General features: G+C 39.1%; 1 non-coding gene across 1 annotated transcript; it reads left to right on the top strand.

The window, feature by feature from the left end:
- Positions 1–14,385: 14,385 nt before the first annotated feature.
- LOC141722249 (small nucleolar RNA R71) lies at positions 14,386–14,492 on the top strand. Its single transcript, XR_012575269.1, has one exon. It is a non-coding gene; the product is annotated as a small nucleolar RNA R71 (small nucleolar RNA).
- Positions 14,493–20,759: the final 6,267 nt, after the last annotated feature.

Below are 20,759 nucleotides of genomic sequence, written 5' to 3'. Positions count from 1 at the left end.
TAAGGGAATGAGTGCCACTACATCAAGCAGAGGCTTTCCTAGATGTAATGAAGGTAATGAACCCTAACTCAATCATCTTCAGAATTTACTATTTCTTTAGAATTTGCTTTAAGGTCCTCTTATAGGCTCATTTTTGGACTTTACTGCCTAGTATTCTATTTCCAGAAAGTACAATATGATTTTTTGTACATAATTACCTTTAAAAAAATTGAACTTTATGACTGGTGATTCGCTAGGATTTGAGTTTGTTCGGTATAAGTATGTTGACGAGTCTCAGAAAGTTGTGGAAAGGCTTGATGGCAAGTTTTTTGTGATGTTTTATTAATTTGGTGGTTATATGTATTTATTGTCCGTGTTGAGGTTATTTGTGATTGATGTGAGTTTGTTAATTGTGCAGGGAAAATTGTTGATGGAAGGGAAATAATGGTTTAGTTTGCTAAGTATGGACCTAATGCTGAAAGAATGTAAGTTAATTCTTTGTACTTACTGCTATTGATGTTTGTTATAAGTAGAGGTTTTGTACATAATTTGAAGTTTATATGGAGAGAAAAATATAATATTTATGTTATGATAATGCTCGTTTGAAGTTATTGATAGTTTAGCTTTGTACCTTTTGCTATCACATGTTTTTAAATGAAAGTAATTTGATTTTAAGAATAGGGTACGCTGATTACAATTATATCTTTGGGGGGGGCAGATGGAACATACCCTCTTAAGGATTTGCATATATTTTACACCTGTGAGTATCCCTGTGGTTACAAATTTGTATTTGTTGATTCTTCTTAATAGTCTGCTATTTTATGTTCTTTCAGTTAGCAATGAACAATTGTTGACATGTTACACAGTCATCATTATTATATTATACTATTTTTTTGTTTTTTTAATTTTGGGGTAAATTTCGCAACATCGAAGGAATGGAAGTCCCCCATGTATAAGAGATGAGGGACCAGTCGCAAGGGAAGGCCACACTGTTGTGCTTACTGGTAAACGAGTTTTCATATATGGTGGACGTGGATGTAGCAAGTCTTCTAACAGTTCCCACGAAGAATACTATAATGATCTTTACATACTGAATAGTGGTAGGCCTCTATACGCATTCTACGATAATCGGTAGGGTTTTGGGTGGGAGGCCGAATTTGGGAACCCCGAAACCTTGCCGCTACTGGAAGTGATCTTCAGTGAGTCGGTGATGGGCTATGGTGTCGTTACTGAGCCCTAATAAACTATAAAAGTTCAATTATTTAATTGCATGTCTAAGTATTGGTGAAATTTAGATTTTATAAATTCGGGTTTACGAATTTCGGTTCGAGTAATTAGGGAATTGTTGTGTAATTAATCGAATATGTTTAAGATGTGATTTTCAAATTTCAAAAATTAAAATTATTGCTTTTATTCGGGTTTGAATTCAGATTTTGGAACAACTCGGGCCGAGTTATGTATTTTGTGATATATTAATCGAACTATGTGCTAACGTGGATTTGTATGTGATAAGTGTAATTATCGGTTATAGAATTTAAAGTATATCCACTTTAAAGATGAATAAGGAATGGAGTTCCTGGATTTGAATTCGTGTTGTACTTCGATTTAGTAAGTTGTTATGGGATATATTATAAGTCGAGTTGCTTGCTACGCTTTATAATACGTCGAATTGAAAATCTTAAGTAATAATGATTAATTGGTTGATCGATTAAAAATGGTATAAATGAATGTGTTAAAAGTTAAGTACTAGGAATTGATTGAGATTATAACTGATTGTGATTGATTGTTGCTGATTGTTGTTGAGAAAAGGGATAGCGTATTTATGAATGCATCATGCTCGATTTTTGAGAGAAATTATAGATATGTATAAGGAATACAAATGATAACTTTTGATAAAAATCAGATATAGATAAATCATGTCGGGTTATGTGACTATGTGGTTACTTGTTATGTGTAGAGTGAATGCATAGTTGAGGGTATAAAAGGTATATAGGTGATTACCTATTATGTGTTATGTGTAATGTAAGTATAGTAGGAAAAGAAGATAATACGACTGGGGTAGAAATTTAGACGTTTTGAGAAATGTCGGGAATTGATAAGGTTTCTAATTAAGGTTCATTTTGTATCATAGATTTGGAAAGCGAAGCATTCAGGATAGAAAAGGAAAAGAGGTCCTAGGTGACAGTAACTCAAATCCCGTTAAAAAGGAAATCTTTGTGAGGAAAGTAACTTTGCCTTCTATTATGATTTGATTATAGAGGGATGTTGATGTTATGCATTGGAAAAGTAAAAGATCTTCTTAATATTGTTATTGAACCTTGTGATAAACCCAGTTATTAGTTCATTTGTTTCAAGTACATATACCCTATCTTTATTTCTTGTTACCCTTGTGATCCTTTGACCCTAAGTGACGTAATGAATCTTTCCTACCCAATACCCTGTTAACTTAGATTCTTATGATAGTAAACTTGTTCCATATTAACGTACCATTCCTTGAAACTATCCTGATAACAGCCTTGTTAGTACCTTGCTTGATGATTGTTCATTTCCCCAACTTACGTTCCCTTTATTTGCAATTGCTTATTTCCCTTGAATTCTTGAATTGAACCTAAAAATGATTTTCGACTTGAAAGAGTCTAAATGAATTCAATTACTGGTAATGTTAAAAATAATTTAGTTGAAACTTCTATGTTTTCCAATATAAAGGTTTTTTAGTGAATTCCTAAAGATTGGATAGAGGCGTAAGAGGCTAGTGGGACTAGTCCAGTCACGTAGGAGGCTAGCGGGGCTAGTCCAGTATTATAGGCTGAAATAATGTCATAGGTACCTTAATGACCGGATGGAGGTCAGTACGGGCTGAGCACCCGTACTATAATTAATATATGGATATTCCAATTAAGGGTTCTATATTGTTAAAATAATATGAAAGATTTTTGATTTGTGCAACGAGCGTTATTCATTGCATTTGATTTGAATAGTTTGAATTGAACTTTTTAAAGTTGTGAGAAAACTTAAACAAAAACCCTGTCATTCTACTTTGACATTTAATATTCAAAGCTTGGATTGATCTTTTTAAAAGTTGTGAGAATATCCCTGAGAACCCTATTATTTGGTATTGAGAAATATTGATATACAAAGATTGAATCTTGAAAGCCTTGAAACCCTCTTTTGAAACCCTTTCCAAGATATTGTTAGTATACCGCCACCTAATTTGTTAAAAATAAGAATGCCTCTACTGTCTTGATATTTAGAATTTGTTTATATAGTTCCTTGCTGAGCCTTTTTGCTCATTTATATGTGTTGATCTAGCCATGGCAGTTAAGCAAGAAGATGGCCAGACTTAGGCGCACCGCTCATAAGAGCGTTCCTAACAGTCCTTTCCGTACTGTTGGATTTCTAATGCCAGATCAGGTAGATGCTGTTTGAGGAAGCGATGATAGTTGGTGGGAATTGTAATAGATGGTTCAGATACTTTTGGGTTATCTGTCCAAGCCGAAATCGAATAATTTGAATTTATTTATGATAAGGGTTATAATTATAATATTCTGGTTGGTAGTTGTAAGCTTGTCTCATACTTTATCATGTTTAGATCCTAGTAGTTTTCGGGGTTTATTTTATTTCTGCTGCTATATTATTTAGTTTATTAGTGTTGTGGTTCCTCATTCCTAACCCCGAGTTTGAGGGTGTCACAACATGCATGTACATAACAAGACTAAATCATCTTGATAACCATAATGATAAGTTGTATGATAATCTAACTGTGTTCTGTAATTTTATTTCTTGAGTCTGTAAAAATGATAAGTAGATTAGACTGGAGGAATTTTCTATGAACAACCATCAAACTAAGAAATAAACTTAAGAAGAAGATCAATCCTGATCATGCCTCAGAGAGAATTCTAGAAGCTTGGAGTTTAATAATGTTGTTAGTCGCTTAACACACGCAAGTATACGCGTTCGCAAGTAGTATAAGATATAAATCAGATTCTTTTCCACAGAGACTGACTTGGTTAACTAATTAATTTAAGCACTTGAGCAACAATGTATGGTTATTATTCAATGCTAAGATGATAACAAATTGAGGTTGATTATAACTAAGAATTAAACTAACAATTATAACTAAGGGAATAAGATTGATTGAATTAATATATATGATAAACATGGGATTCTAAATTCATTAAATACTTCATTCAATAGCCTTTTCGTTCTTAACCTTAGCATGTAATGGTGATGACACTAATCAGATAACACGAAACTGATAAACGCCAACTTTCGTTGCACGAATACCATACTACCAGACATCCACAAAAGAGATAGAAGCTGAATAGACACCAATTATATTGAGACCCTATATGTCTATAGAATTTGACAATATAGCGGTTTAAGCACAATTTATCTATCTTGATTACATAGGGAAAGTAAGATGGTTAAAATTACCCACGAATCATGCATAACAATTACATGAACCTATGCTAGCATGGCAAGTTCTAAATCCTTAAATTCAATTTCACTTTATTAAGAATTAAAACACTATATTATAAGTTCGCGACGCTCATAAGACGAATATGCACAACCAATACTAGGTTATCATACAATCACCACCCACTAATGCATCAAACAAATTAAATAAAGAAATCCATATTAAATCCGCTAGAACCCCACGATAACGATTAGCCCATAATCGGACTCATCATCAACGTGGGTTCCGATGAAAGCATGGTATCATAAACGTAGTCTTTATAACGAATAATCAAACAAAGTTAACACAAGAGTATAGGTTCAACAAAACAAGAAATGAGCATCCAAGATTATAACTCAAAACAAATATTCACAAGAATAAACTAGATCGTAGCCTTTGTTGAATTGTGCTATAGGTCTCTTGCCGTCTTCTCCTTAGCTCTGATATGCTTCTGACTAGATATCTCATGAAAAATGACCTAAAGTTGTTTATATAGAAGCCCCATGTAATGTAGAAGTCTTTCTCTCAAAAGCCAAGTAGAAATAGGATTCTGCTATCCCAACACGGCGCAGGCGCGTGCTTAATCAGCGCGGGCGCGCTGGGCTTCTGCCAAAATTTTGACTTCTTTTTTTTCTTGCAGATTTGAGCTGGTCTTCGCGAGCTTTATTCCTTGAACACCATCCTAACACCATATTAGCATCAAATCAATACTAATTCACCTGATTCTCAGACTAATGCCTGAAATGCAAGAACACTAGAAAACAATCGCAAGTTTATAAACAGAATAAAAGCTAGACTCAAAATAGCTTATAACACTTCAATTCTTATATCGGAGTTTAACATGGATTCACGCTTTTATTCATAACAAAATAACACAAGTATGCTTATTTGATCGTGCAAGGAGTGAGGTCTTGTTAGGGCGAAAACACGCACTAATATTCACGCAAGTATACGCGTTCTCAAGTAATATAGAATACTTTCTAGTTCGTTCCCTCAGAGACTCAGACTAAATTATTGTCTAATTAAACTCACTCACCAATATATGATTACTTCTCAATGTTAAGATACTAACACTTAATATTGTTGATTAAATATTAACTCTAATTAACTACTTAATTAATCACTTAACTAACACTTCAATTTATCAATAATAAAACACTCATGAGATCACAACTTCATTATTACTTCCTTCTATAGCCATTGTTATTACCTTTAGCATGTGACCGTGATGATATTAATCGAATAACACGAAACTGATAAAAGCCAACTTTCATTATACTAATACCATTCTACCAAGCATCCACAATTAAGATAGAAGTTGAATAGTCATCAATTATGTTGAGTTCCCATATGTCTACAGAAATTGACAACACAACGATTTAAGCACAAGTTATTCCTTTTGATTACATAGGGAAAATAAAACTGTTAGAGTTACCCACTAATCATGCACAACGTACATGAACCTATGCTAGCATGGCAAGTTCTAAATCTCAAGATCCACCGTCGCTTCACAAGAGATTAACACCCTATCTTATATGTTCGCGATGCACATAAGACGAATACGCACAACCAATACTAGATATCATGCAATCATCACACACTAAAGTATTAAACAATTAACTAAAAAATTCCATAATAAATTCGTTGCAACCCCATGATCACGATTAGCCCATAATAGCACTTATCGTCATCATGGGTTCATATGAAATCATGATAAACAAACACAAGAAAATAATAACTAAACTAATTATATTAAAATAGAGTACGTCACAAGAGTAAATAAGTTCAAAGCAAGAAAACTAGCATCCAACGTTACAACGAAACAAGAATCACAAGAAGATATGCTTCCTCTTCGTTACGGTGTGCTAAATCGGTCTTCTTCCTTATCTCCTTCGCTCCTTGCGTAAAAACCCAATCTTCTTCAATCCACACTTGTGAAAACGTCTCAAATCTACTTATATAATAGTCCCATAAAACTCAGATTACATAGAAGTGGAAACCAAACAGAAGTAGAAGTCCTAAAATAATTTGTTTTTTTCCCGACCCTGCGCGGCCGCTCAGCATAGCTGAGCGGGCGTTCAGCTTGCTGCGCGGCCGCTCAGCAATGCTGAGCGGGCGCTCAGACCTCTACTGGAAAAATTCTGATTTCGCTCCGTTTCTTCGCCGTAATCTGCCCGTTTCTTTCCTCTCACAATGGTGAACACATGCCAAGGCTTATTCTTGATGATTCCTCCCCCGAAATGCAACTAAAACCCTGAAATGCATAAACACTAGAAAAACGCATCAAATACACAAAATACTTGATTTCAAGACACCAATTTAAGCCATTTTAAGACGCTCTAAGTGGTATAAAATGCCACTTATCACACCCCCAAACTTAAATCGATGCTTGTCCTCAAGCGTCACAGACTCAAAAACAAATAAAAACATGCATGAATGAAATCTATATGAAAATACAGCGATCCCCCTTACTACAACTAATCAACCAAATTGCCACATCCCAACGAATGCAGTTAGACAACTAAAGATCAATAAACTCATGCAAACGGACATACAGCCAGAAATATGGTGTGTGGAAATGCTTAACAGATATGCTTCGGAACTAGACCAATTACTATGACTAGACTATCCTCAAGGCAATCCTACGATTATACAAAGAATAAAAAATTCTAGGCACAAAGTGATATACAACACTACAAGAACTCTGGAGCTTACTACGGAATCGTGCTTTTTATTTACAACTCAAATGCTTATTTGATCGTGCAATGAGTGAGGTCCACAAAAGACTTATACAATGGTATCCATGTAACGAGCGTTAGGTTAGCGGATCCCAGACTCTAAAAGCCTTAGGTCACTAGGCACAAAGTCCCCTAAGAACTTAATAACTCGAATACCAAAGAGCCCACTCTTGATCAATTATGCAATTTTTTTTTATTTTTTTTTACTTCTGAGCAAGTGCGTTTTGCTCCATCTTGCTCAACCCTAGACTACTCGCACCATATGTGAGCCGGCTACTAGCCATTTGACGCCTAGCCACAACTAGCAACAATTTCCATATTTTTTCTCCAAATTTTTTTCTTTTTCGTGCCTTTATCACTAAGAACCTATAATCGAATTCTAAGCATAATAAGCAGATTGACCTTGAAAATAACCAAATCATAACAACAATCTAGCCCTTACGCATTCTCTAAGACTTAGTGGACTTATAATTGTTTCTAGCATGCATATCAACCTACACAACTTTATATCACTTTAATGCTATCACTACACTCGCATCAATATCACAATTCAGTCGATAAATCATTGCAAAAGGGATCATGGTACATGCATGAGCTACATGACATTCATAACAAACAAAAAAATAAAAAACTATATGGCATAAATTATACAACTATATGAACTAAACTATCATGAATATGCAACTATATGACATACACACAATATTCCTTAACTACCACCCCCAAACTAAAAATCTTCACTGTCCTCAGTGAAAGTAGTAGAAAGGAACACAGGGTATACCTACTCGGAGTCATCATCATCATCACCCTCAGTGGGTGGAGTATCAGGCGGCGGGTATGCAGAGTCCTCACCATAAACTGGCCACTGGATATCAGCTCCAAGGCCTCGAAAAGCAGTCCCTAACGCAAGGGTGAGCTCCTGAGCAAACCTGCTCTGCGTCTCATACATGGCATCCAACCGCCGTGAAAGCCTCCTATACTGGGCATCAACCATCCCAGCACCCTCCTGAGCTCTCGAAGAACCAGCCTCATCACGCCCTGGCCTAGCCATAGTAGCACCTCGTGCTGGACGCCCTCCTGGAAGACGATAACCCAGCCCATGCTCCACAGGCTCACCACCGGTCCACTCCTGCATCCCATTCAGAGTGCCAGAATCAATCAGAGCTGTTGGCAACTGCAACTGCTCATGAGCCGACCAGTTCACTCCCACTGCTCGGCATAGCTTCGTAACCGTAGATGCATAAGGGATGTTCATATGCTTCGCTCCCCTCAAAAACTTCAGAATTCCTTGATAGATAAACTCACCAAGGTCCACATAGTATTCCTCATTCAGAATTCCCCACAACAACTGTGCTCTCTCAACTGTGACCTCGTGTGCATGCGAAGAAGGCAAAATATTAGCACAAATAAATGCATTCCATACACGGGCATACCTGTTCATGGCGATTGCCGGAAAGTGACGATACTCATTAGTGCCGGTCCTGCAGGTCCAAACTGTGCCCGGTCGACAGAGAGTCGCACAAATCAAATCCAAGTCAAAATCCTAAGCAGTCTTTTCATTCCAGTCCTCCTCCTCGGGCTTCCTCTCTCGCTGTCCAATCACACGGCGAATCGCCGCAGGATGATAATCAATCGTCAGCCCTCGGACCACAGAAAACCCATTCTTTTCGGCCTTCACGTTCGCGTAGAACTCGCGAACAACGCTCATCGGTACCGCTTCGGATGACTCACAAAAAGCTATCCACCCCTTCTCTGCAATAATGGGCAGCAACTCACCATCCCTCCCCGATGGTAAAAACCCCCTCTCCTTCAGAATCGGCTTCCCTAACAGCCTAGTGTACTCCTCCTCCGCGGCTCTGTCAGTTAACCGAGGCCTTGCAGTGGTACCCCTTGATGAATCAGCAGTAGGAACTGTGCTGCTGCTGTCAATAGTGCGTGCTCTCTTGGGTGCCATTGATTCGTGAAGAAAATTGTGTAAGAACTGATTTTTGATGTTTGTGAGAGGGTTTAAGTGTAGGAAGTTTTGTGGGAGATATGTAGGATAGGTGTATGTATATATAGGGTGTGGATTAGGTTAGGGTTTGGAAATTAAGGGGTAACATGATGGGGGAGTGGGAACAAATCGTGGGTTTATGGGCTAAAACTGTTTTTGTGTGTTTTTTTTTTCTGAACTGTAAAAAAAAAATTCTGGTACTCGACCCCTGAGCGGTCGCTCAGCAAAACTGAGCGGGCGCTCAGCTTGCTGCGCGGGCGCTCAGTAAAGCTGAGCGGGCGCTCAGCTTGCTGCGCGGGCGCCCAGCAAAGCTGAGCGGGCGCTCAGGGGGTCACTGGAATTTTTTTTTTCAGCCCCTGTTTTCTGATTTTTTTGTGTTTTTGGATAGGTTATTAACTTCTAAGGGTTCCTGTAACAACAATTCATGGGTTGCCTCCCACGCAGCGCTTCTTTTTCGTCATTAGCTTGACATTTCGTACCCTTCTCAAGTAGTCAACAAAATGGCACTAACCACTTCTCGGTTTGCCATGTCCCCATAGTAGTGCTTCAACCGCTGACCGTTAACCTTGAATGCTTGGTCCGGATCATTCTCAAAAATTTCCACCGCTCCATGTGGAAACACAGTTTTGACAATAAAAGGTCCAGACCACCTTGATTTCAACTTCCCAGGAAAAAGTCGGAGCCGAGAGTTGAATAAGAGAACTTGTTGCCCTGGCACAAATAACTTTGGATGTAGCTTCCTATCGTGCCACCTCTTCACCTTTTCCTTATACATTTTGTTATTTTCGTACGCTTGAAGTCGAAATTCATCAAGTTCATTAAGCTGAAGCATTCTTTTCTTACCAGCTGCATCTAAATCCAGGTTCAACTTCTTCAATGCCCAGTAGGCCTTATGCTCAAGCTCCGTAGTTAGATGACATCCCTTACCGTACACCAACTGAAACGGTGACATCCCAAGTGGAGTTTTGTATGCTGTTCTGTAAGCCCAAACAGCTTCATCGAGCTTTAAAGACCAATCCTTCCTTGACGGACAAACAACCTTCTCTAGAATGCACTTTATCTCTCTGTTAGACACTTCCGCTTGACCATTTGTTTGCGGGTGATAGGCAGTAGCTACTCGATAATTCACATTATAACGCTGCATCATAGAAGTGAACTTACGGTTGCAAAAATGCGATCCTTCATCACTTATGATTACCCGAGGTGTGCCAAACCTTGTGAAAATTTGCTTATGAAGAAAATTTAGCACTACCTTTACATCATTTGTCGGTAAAGCTTTAACTTCGACCCATTTTGAGACATAATCGACTGCCAGCAAGATGTACTGATTATTGCAAGACGAGATAAAAGGCCCCATGAAATCGATTCCCCACACATCAAAGATCTCGACTTCAAGCATCACATTTAATGGCATCTCATCCTTCCTTGACAAATTTCCCACTCTTTGGCAACGATCACACCTTAAAACAAACTGATGAGCATCCTTGAACAAGGTAGGCCGGAAAAACCCTGCTTGCAGAATACGAGCTGCCGTCTTCTCACCGCCATAGTGTCCACCATAAACCGTGGAATGGCAGTCTCGTAATATCCCCCCCATCTCACAGAACGGGATACATCTCCTGATGATCTGGTTAGCTCCCTGTCTAAATAAATATGGTTCATCCCACATATACCACTTCACCTCATGCAGAAACTTCTTCTTTTGAGCGGATGTCAAATTAGGAGGCATTATATTGCTGACGAGATAGTTTACAATATCTGTAAACCATGGTTCTTCCTCCTGAATTGCAAACAACTGCTCATCCGGAAAAGATTCATTGATTAACGTCCTATCTTGTGAAGTAGAATCGGGATTCTCCAACCTAGAGAGATGGTCAGCTACTTGATTCTTAGTACCTTTTCTATCTTTGATCTCTAACTCAAATTCCTGAAGTAAAAGCACCCAACGAATGAGTCTCGGCTTCGAATCCTTCTTGGAAACCAGATAGCGAATAGCTACATGATTAGTGAATACTGTTACTTTCGTACCAAGCAGATAAGATCGAAATTTCTCAAAACCAAAGACTATAGCCAAAAGCTCATTCTCAGTAGTGGTGTAGTTCAATTGGGCACCATTTAAAGTCTTACTCGCATAGTAGACCACATGGAAGAGATTTTTCTTGCGTTGTCCCAGAACTGCACCTACCGCATAATCACTTGCATCACACATCATCTCAAACGGTTCTGTCCAATCTGGTGCTGTAATAACTGGTGCAGTGATCAAACTCTTCTTGAGAGTCTCGAATGCTGCCAAACATTCATCATCAAATTTGAAAGGCACATCTTTTTCAAGCAAATTGCACAACGGCTTAGATATCTTTGAAAAGTCCTTGATGAATCGCCGATAAAAACCCGCATGACCAAGAAAACTACGGATTCCTTTCACAGAATTAGGTGGGGGAAGATTTTCAATGACTCCCACCTTGGCCTTGTCCACCTCCAGACCCTTGCTAGAGACCTTATGCCCAAGGATAATGCCTTCACGCACCATAAAATGACATTTCTCCCAATTGAGCTCCAAATTAGTTTCCACGCATCTTTTGAGTACGACGCGCAGATTATTCAAACATTCATCATATGAGTGTCCAAAGACAGAGAAGTCATCCATGAACACTTCGACGTTATTTCCAATCATGTCAGAGAATATAGCCATCATACATCTCTGAAAGGTGGCCGGGGCGCCACATAACCCAAACGAAACTCTGCGAAAAGCAAACGTGCCAAATGGACAAGTGAAGGTAGTCTTTTCCTGATCCTCTGGTGCAATACAAATCTGATTATACCCGGAATAACCATCCAGAAGACAAAAATACTCATGACCCGCCAATCTGTCAAGCATCTAATCAATAAATGGAAGAGGAAAGTGATCCTTCCTTGTGGCTTTGTTCAATTTTCTATAATCCATGCATACTCTCCATCCTGTAACTGTTCGAGTAGGGATGAGCTCATTCTTTTCATTTGCGACCACAGTGATACCTCCCTTCTTAGGTACACATTATACGGGGCTCACCCACGAGCTGTCAGAAATAGGATAAATGATGCCTGCATCTAGCCATTTCAGAATTTCTTTCTTCACCACCTCCTTCATGATGGGATTCAGTCTTCGTTGCTGTTCCACAGTTGGCTTACTACCTTCCTCTAGCAGAATTTTATGCATACAATATGAAGGACTTATCCCCTTGATGTCTTCTATGGTCCATCCTATAGCCGATTTGAATTCTCTCAAAATCCTTAAGAGCTTGTCTTCCTCACTACCTGAAAGGTCAGATGAAATAATAACAGGTAACGTAGATGAATCACCTAAAAAAGCATACCTCAAGTGCTCAGGTAATGGCTTGAGCTCCAAAGTAGGTGCTTCCTCTATTGATGGTTTGAGCTTCCCTTCAGCGTTCTTAAGGTCAGAAGTACCAAGAGATTCAAATGGTATGTCCAGCTTTCGCTTCCAGGGAGAAGCGTTCAGATATTGTAATTGCTCGTTGCTATCTTCATCATCGCTGTCAAAATCCCCCACTAAGGCCTTTTCCAATGCATCAGACATTAGCATGTGATCGAGTTCCGAATTAACCGCAGAATCAATCACATCCAATTTTAAGCACTCCTCATCTTCTGTAGGGAATTTCATTGCCTTGAATACGTTGAAGGTCACATCCTGATCTTGAACCCGCATAGTAAGTTCCCCTTTTTGCACATCTATCAAGGTACGGCCAGTAGCCAAGAAAGGCCTTCCCAAGATTATGGGAATCTTCTTATCTTCCTCAAAATCCAGAATAACAAAATCTGCTGGAAAGAAGAGCTTATCCACCTTGACGAGCACATCCTCAACTATGCCCCTTGGGTAAGTAATGGAACGGTCAGCCAATTGTAGCGACATGTATGTGGGTTTTGGATCAGGCAGATCTAGCTTTTTAAAGATCGACAACGGCATCAGATTAATGCTTGCTCCCAAATCACAAAGGCACTTGTCAAAAGTCAGATTTCCAATGGTGCAAGGAATGGTGAAGCTTCCTGGATCTTTCAGTTTTGGTGGTAACTTTTGCTGCAGAACAGCGCTGCATTCTTCCGTGAGAGCAACGGTTTCAAGGTCATCCAGTTTCACCTTCCTTGAAAGAATAGTCTTCATAAACTTCGCATAACTGGGCATTTGTTCCAGAGCCTCAGCGAAAGGTATATTGATGTGAAGTTTCTTGAACACCTCCAGAAACTTCCCGAACTGTCTATCCAGCTTTTGTTGCTGCAATCTCTTAGGAAAAGGTGGTGGAGGATAGAGCTGTTTCTCCCCTGTATTAGCCTCAGGCAGAGTGTGTTCAACAGTAGTCTTCCTTGGTTCCGCCGCTTTCTCCTTTTGCTTAGATTCTTCACCTCTAATTTCAGCTTCTACTTCTTTTGCCTTTTCAGCATCAGCTACTTTTCCAGACCTTAAGGTAATAGCCTTGACTTGCTCTTTAGCTTCCTTCCTTCCTGGTACTTCCGTGTCACTGGGAAGAGTGCCAGGTTGACGATTGAGCACTGCATTGGCTAATTGACCGATTTGATTTTCCAAGGTCTTGATAGAAACCGCCTGACTCTTGCACAACAGCTTAAGTTCCTCAAAATCAGCACTAGTAGGTGCAGCTGCACTTCCCTGTTGAGGATATGATTACCTTATAGCATACTGTTGCGGTTGCTGGAATCCAGGTAGGTTAAACTGTTTACTCACTCCTTGCTGATATGGTGGCTGAATAGCATTCTGATTATTCCCCCAGCTGAAATTTGGATGATTTCTGTTGTTAGGATGATAGGTCGCTGGCACAGGCTGCTGTTGTCGCTGATAATTATTCACATACTGAACAGATTCGTTGATAAGAGAACACTGATCCGTAGCATGAGAACCTGCACAAAGCTCACAAACCATAGCTATTTGATTAACTCCATACGTAGCCAGAGAATCAACCTTCATTGATAGCGCTTGGAGCTGGGCTGCAATAGCGGTGGCTGCATCAACTTCCAGAATACCTGCTACCTTGCCTGACGTCATCCTCTGAGTTGGGTTTTGATGCTCATTTGCAGCCATCGTCTCTATAAGATTATACGCCCCAGTATAGCTTTTAGCCCATAAGGCGCCTCCAGCTGCTGCATCAAGCATGGGCCGAGATTGGGCCCCCAAACCATTATAGAAACCAGTGATCACCATCCAATCCGGCATTCCATGATGTGGACATTTTCTCAACATTTCCTTGTAGCGTTCCCAAGCCTCGCACATAGATTCTGTAGGTTGCTGCACAAACTGAGTAAGAGCACTCCTCATAGCAGCAGTCTTTGCCATCGGATAAAACTTCACCAGAAACTTTTGCGCAAGATCTTGCCACGTAGTGATGGACCCAGCTGGTTCAGAATGTAACCAGTCTTTAGCCTTGTCCCTCAGTGAGAATGGGAAAAGCCTCAACTTGATAGCCTCATCAGTCACGCCATTATACTTAAAAGTGCTGCAGATCTCGACAAAATTCCTTATGTGCATGTTGGGGTCTTCAGTTGCCGCTCCTCCAAAAGAAACAGAATTCTGCACCATCTGAATAGTGCCCGGCTTGATTTCAAAGGTGTTAGCTTGAATAGCCGGATGAAGGATGCTTGACTGAATGTCATCAATTTTAGGCCGAGAAAAATCCATAAGAGCTGGATCAGCTTGAACAATACGATCTCCCATATTTACTGGTTCTTTCTGCTCAGTTCCTGAATCCGAATCCTCAAAATCTAACTTCTCCGGAATATCAAGAACTTCGTCTGTCTCCTCAGCTGTATCTAAAGTCCTCTTGCGAGCACGAGAACGAGTTTGCATAAACGCTTGCTAAAGTACCTGAAACACAACCGGAAAAAATAAGTACTACTACGTCCTAATCACTGAGTCCTAATGACCAATGATGGTAAGTACATAAACTAAACAAATATGCCGAGTCCCCGGCAGCGGCGCCAAAAACTTGTTAGGGCGAAAACACGCACTAATATTCACGCAAGTATACGCGTTCTCAAGTAATATAGAATACTTTCTAGTTCGTTCCCTCAGAGACTCAGACTAAATTATTGTCTAATTAAACTCACTCACCAATGTATGATTACTTCTCAATGTTAAGATACTAACACTTAAAATTGTTGATTAAATATTAACTCTAATTAACTACTTAATTAATCACTTAACTAACACTTCAATTTATCAATAATAAAACACTCATGAGATCACAACTTCATTATTTCTTCCTTCTATAGCCATTGTTATTACCTTTAGCATGTGACAGTGATGATATTAATCGAATAACACGAAACTGATAAAAGCCAACTTTCATTGTACTAATACCATTCTACCAAGCATCCACAATTAAGATAGAAGTTGAATAGTCATCAATTATGTTGAGTTCCCATATGTCTACAGAAATTGACAACACAACGATTTAAGCACAAGTTATTCCTTTTGATTACATAGGACAAATAAAACTGTTAGAGTTACCCACTAATCATGCACAACGTACATGAACCTATGCTAGCATGGCAAGTTCTAAATCTCAAGATCCACCGTCGCTTCACAAGAGATTAACACCTTATCTTATATGTTCGTGACGCACATAAGACGAATACGCACAACCAATACTAGATATCATGCAATCATCACACACTAAAGTATTAAACAATTAACTAAAGAATTCCATAATAAATCTGTTGCAACCCCATGATCACGATTAGCCCATAATAGCACTTATCATCATCTTGGGTTCATATGAAATCATGATAAACAAACACAAGAAAATAATAACTAAACTAATTATATTAAAACAGAGTACGTCACAAGAGTAAATAAGTTCAAAGCAAGAAAACTAGCATCCAACGTTACAACGAAACAAGAATCACAAGAAGATATGCTTCCTCTTCGTTGCGGTGTGTTAAATCGGTCTTCTTCCTTATCTCCTTCACTCCTTGCATAAAAACACAATCTTCTTCAATCCACACTTGTGAAAACGTCTCAAATCTACTTATATAATAGTCCCATAAAACTCAGATTACATAGAAGTGGAAACCAAACAGAAGTAGAAGTCCTAAAATAATTTGTTTTTTTTCCCGACCCTGCGCGGCCGCTCAGCAATGCTGAGCGGGCGCTCAGCAATGCTGAGCGGGCGCTCAGACCTCTACTGGAAAAATTCTGATTTCGCTCCGTTTCTTCGCCGTAATCTGCCCGTTTCTTTCCTCTCGCAATGGTGAACACATGCCAAGGCTTATTCTTGATGATTCCTCCCCCGAAATGCAACTAAAACCCTGAAATGCATAAACACTAGAAAAATGCATCAAATACACAAAATACTTGATTTCAAGACACCAATTTAAGCCATTTTAAGACGCTCTAAGTGGTATAAAATGCCACTTATCAGGTCCACAAAAGACTTATACAATAGTACCCATGTAGCGAGCGTTAGGTTAGTAGATCCCAGACTATAAAAGCCTTAGGTCACTAGGCACAAAGTCCCCTAAGAACTTAATAACTCGAGTACTAAAGAGCCCACTCGTGATCAATTATACATAACACTCTTTTTTTCTTTTTTTTTCAAATTTCTGAACAAGTGCATTTCGCTCCATCTCGTTCAACCCCAGACTACTCATATAAAATGAGCTGGCTACTAGCCATTTGACACCTAGCCACACAACTAGCAATGAAATCCAATTTTCTCCAATTTTAAAAATCCATGTTATTTTATTATTAAGAGAATATCCTAAATTCTAAATATAAACAAGCGATTAAACCTCGACAAAAAAATAAACCATGACCATGATCTAGCACTCTAGCAACCTATAAGACTTAGTAAAATACAATTGTCTCTTGCATGCAAATTAATTCGATAAGACTTATCATCACTAAATACGACATCACTACACTAACATCAATATCACAGATTAATCGGAAAAATCATCTAAGGGATCATGTTATTATGCAAATGCATGCAACTACATGAATAAATTATCATAAAAAAACTACCAAAAATAAAAAAAAACTACTACATGGAAAAATATGCAAACTAAATGCACTAAACTATGATGAATATGCAAACTAAATTTGATTCACACAAACATATTCCTTCAACTACTACCCCCAAACATAAAATATTCTCTGTCCTCGGTGAAGGTAATAGTAAGGATTCAGACATACCTACTGCGAATCAGAATTATCACCCTCAATGGGTGGAGTGTCAGGTGTGTCAGGAGGCGGATACACGGAATCCTCACCAAATACTGGCCACTGGATGTCAACACAGGTGGCTCTAAAAGCTGTCCCAAGTGCCTGGGTGAGATATTGTGTAAACTGACTATGGATGTCGTGCATCACATCCATCCTCCACGCTAGACGCCTATACTGCATCGAACTCAAACCAGCTCCAACTTCTGCTCCTTCTACCTCCTGCTGCTGCTGCGACGAACCAGGCTCCTCTCCTAACTGAGCTCTCCAAGCTGCCTTACTTGCCTGTTGCGTACCACCCGCATACATCTGATCCATGGGTACACCACCTGGCAGATGAGCATATGAATAACCAAGCCCCTTAGGATCGGGCTTTCCTCCTCCCCACTCCTGCATGCTCAATAGCGTAGAACTGTCGATAGGAGCACTGGGAAGTTGCAGTTGCTCATGTGCGGGCCAATGAACACCAACTTCCACGCACAGCTTCATCACAATGGACGCATAAGGTATAGTACATGTGGTACATCCTCTCAAAAATCTCAAAATCCCCTGATAAATAACCATCCCCAAATCAATGTAATCGCCCTGAAGAATACCCCACAGCAGACGAGCATGCTCCACAGTAATCTCATGCACATGCAAAGATGGTATGATGTTAGCACAAATAAACGAGTTCCAAGCCCATGCAAACCTGTTCATGCACGACGCAGGGAACGTGGAGTATTCAGTGCTCCTCTTGAACTTCCAGTGAGTCTTAGGCACACACAGAGTTGCAATGATCAGATCCAAGTCGAAGTCCTTAGTAGTCTTATCGTTCCACGTGTCCTGACCGGGCTTTCTCGCGGGCTGCTCAATCACCCTCCTAATGGCATCAACACTATACTCTACAGTTATCCCCCTAACCATCGTGAAGCCATTCTTCTCCGCCTTAGCATTAGCATAAAACTTACGCACAACACTCATGGGCACATCAGCGGGAGCCTCACAAAAAGGAACCCAACCCATCTCAAGAATCATCTCCAACATCTTACCATCCTTCTCTGATGGCTGAAAACCTCGCTCCTTAGCAATAGGCTTCGAGAGAAGCCTCGTGTACTCCTCTTCAGCCTCAGGAGTAGAAAACCTTGGCCTCATACCACCCACAGATGAAGAATCGTGGTGCTGCTGCCAACTTGCGTTCTTTGCCTCTTGGGTGCCATTGAGATTGAATAAGAGAGAATAAAAACTAAGTGTTTGAGAGAGATTTGTGTATGAGAGTTTGTGAAGTGGTGGAGAAGTTTGTGTATAAGTGTGTGTATTTATAGGTGGTGAGATGAGAATTAGATATGGAATAGAAGTGGGAATTGATTATGGGAATCGTCAAAATAATAGGTTTGATTTGGAGAGGGAAATTTAGAATGTGGAAGAGTAAAATTCGGTTTGAAATTGATTTTATAGTTAAAATCCCGAAATTCCCTTAAAAACTGTTGTTTCTATTTTTTTTCGAACAAGGACCTGACGCGGGCGCGCGCTTTGATAGCACGGGCGCGCTCACCATCTGGACAACTGGCGCAGCCGCGCGCTAGATCAGCGCGGGCGCGCTTACCTTTTGGAAAAACAGCGCGGCCGCGCACTGGATCAGCGCGGCCGTGCTTGTCTACTAAAGTTGGCCCTGAATTTTTTTTCTTTTTCTGAATATTATGTGTTTTTCTCCTTTCTTCTTGCTTCCTCTACCTACTAATATACAACAAACTTGGGTTGCCTCCCAAGAAGCGCTTCTTTTACGTCGCTAGCTCGATGTAGAACCTTGAGTTCAAATGGACAATAGAACGGCATTAACCACCTCGCGGTTTGCCGTGTCACCATAGTAATGCTTCAACCTCTGACCATTGACCTTGAATGTTTGGCCCGGATCAATTTCAAAAATTTCCACCGCTCCATGCGGAAACACAATTTTGATTATGAAGGGCCCTGACCACCTTGACTTCAACTTTCCAGGAAAAAGACGGAGACAAGAGTTGAACAAAAGAACTTGTTTCCCAACACAAATGATTTAAGCACTAGACCCCTATCGTGCCATGTTAGGTCCCGAATTATCGTAGAAGGGGGGGTTGAATATGATAATCACTAAATTAAAAATTCTTTCGAATCTTTAGCGAATATAGATTTAGTGCTCGGTTAGTGGTTTCGTGTTCTTGAGAGGAATAGTATTTGGAACGATAAATACAAGGAACACAAGATATTCAGGGAAAATATATTCGTATATAAATCCTCGAGGGGTGTTGCTACACATCGGTAAATAAATTAACCGGCTACAATCTAATAACAACAAAGTTCCTAGCTTCTACAAAGATTTACAAATCAAATCCTATACAATAATCTAGATTTTGTTTGTCTAAGGATTTAATTACCGGGTAACGATTATAATGCCCCTATGAATATACAAGAATTAAATCGGGCATTATAACGTTACTCCGGTGAGAAGTAAATCGATATACAAAAAACTTGAGCTTCTCTGTAAATCAATGTTGCCATTTTCAATTCTCTTTTGGGAGAGAAGATGAACAGAACTTGATCCAAAAAATGAATGGCTCTTTTCTTCTGCTGTAAAGTGTAGACTTTTATCCAATATATATTTGTGGCCGAGGAGAGAGGAGCTTCTGTGGCGATCAACTTTATCTTTTCTGTGGCGACATGAGTACATGAGGGAGCTAGTTGATTTGCGTGGTGACACAACACACTTTGTAAACAAAACAACAAACAAACTAAACCATAATATCCTAAACTACTTCTCTGTGGCGACAAGGTTTTACTAAATGTAACAAGTACATGTACATGTATTAACAAAAAAAAAATTGTACTTGTTTTTGTTTCATTTGCTTTTATTTGTTTTTCCTTTTTCTTTTTCCTTTTCTTTTGTTCCTTTTTTTGTTTTCTTTTCTATTTTCTTTTTCTTTTTCCTTTTCTTTTTTTGTTTTCTTTTTAAGTTTAAATTGTACCTAAATAAATTTATAAAATAAACTTAAATATAACTTATATAAATAAACTAATTTAGATTTAAAAAATAAACTTATTTAAAGTTTATAAGATAAATCATTTTAAGTTATTAAATAAATTATATTAAATTCCATTAAATAATTTATTTTATTTAACAATTAAACTTTGAGCTTCGCCAGTCCCCTGAGCTGTTTAGCTGTAAACCCCGTACACCTCTTCTCGTACTTTAACAGATAAATATTAAATCCAAGTACATTACTCAACAGTTCTTCTATAAATAATACCCAGATTCCTTTCACGAGCTGTTGACGCCTAGTGCAACTGGTCTGGTTCACAGACGACTAACCCCGATTCAGGTCTTCGTATTATAGCCTTATTTAAATTGTTAAG

This window comes from Apium graveolens, chromosome 4 (genome assembly GCF_009905375.1).
Source record: "Apium graveolens cultivar Ventura chromosome 4, ASM990537v1, whole genome shotgun sequence".
NCBI classification, from domain to species: Eukaryota; Viridiplantae; Streptophyta; class Magnoliopsida; order Apiales; family Apiaceae; genus Apium; species Apium graveolens.
The sequence above is the reverse complement of the archived record's forward strand: the minus strand, read 5'-3'. Positions and strand labels throughout refer to the sequence as shown.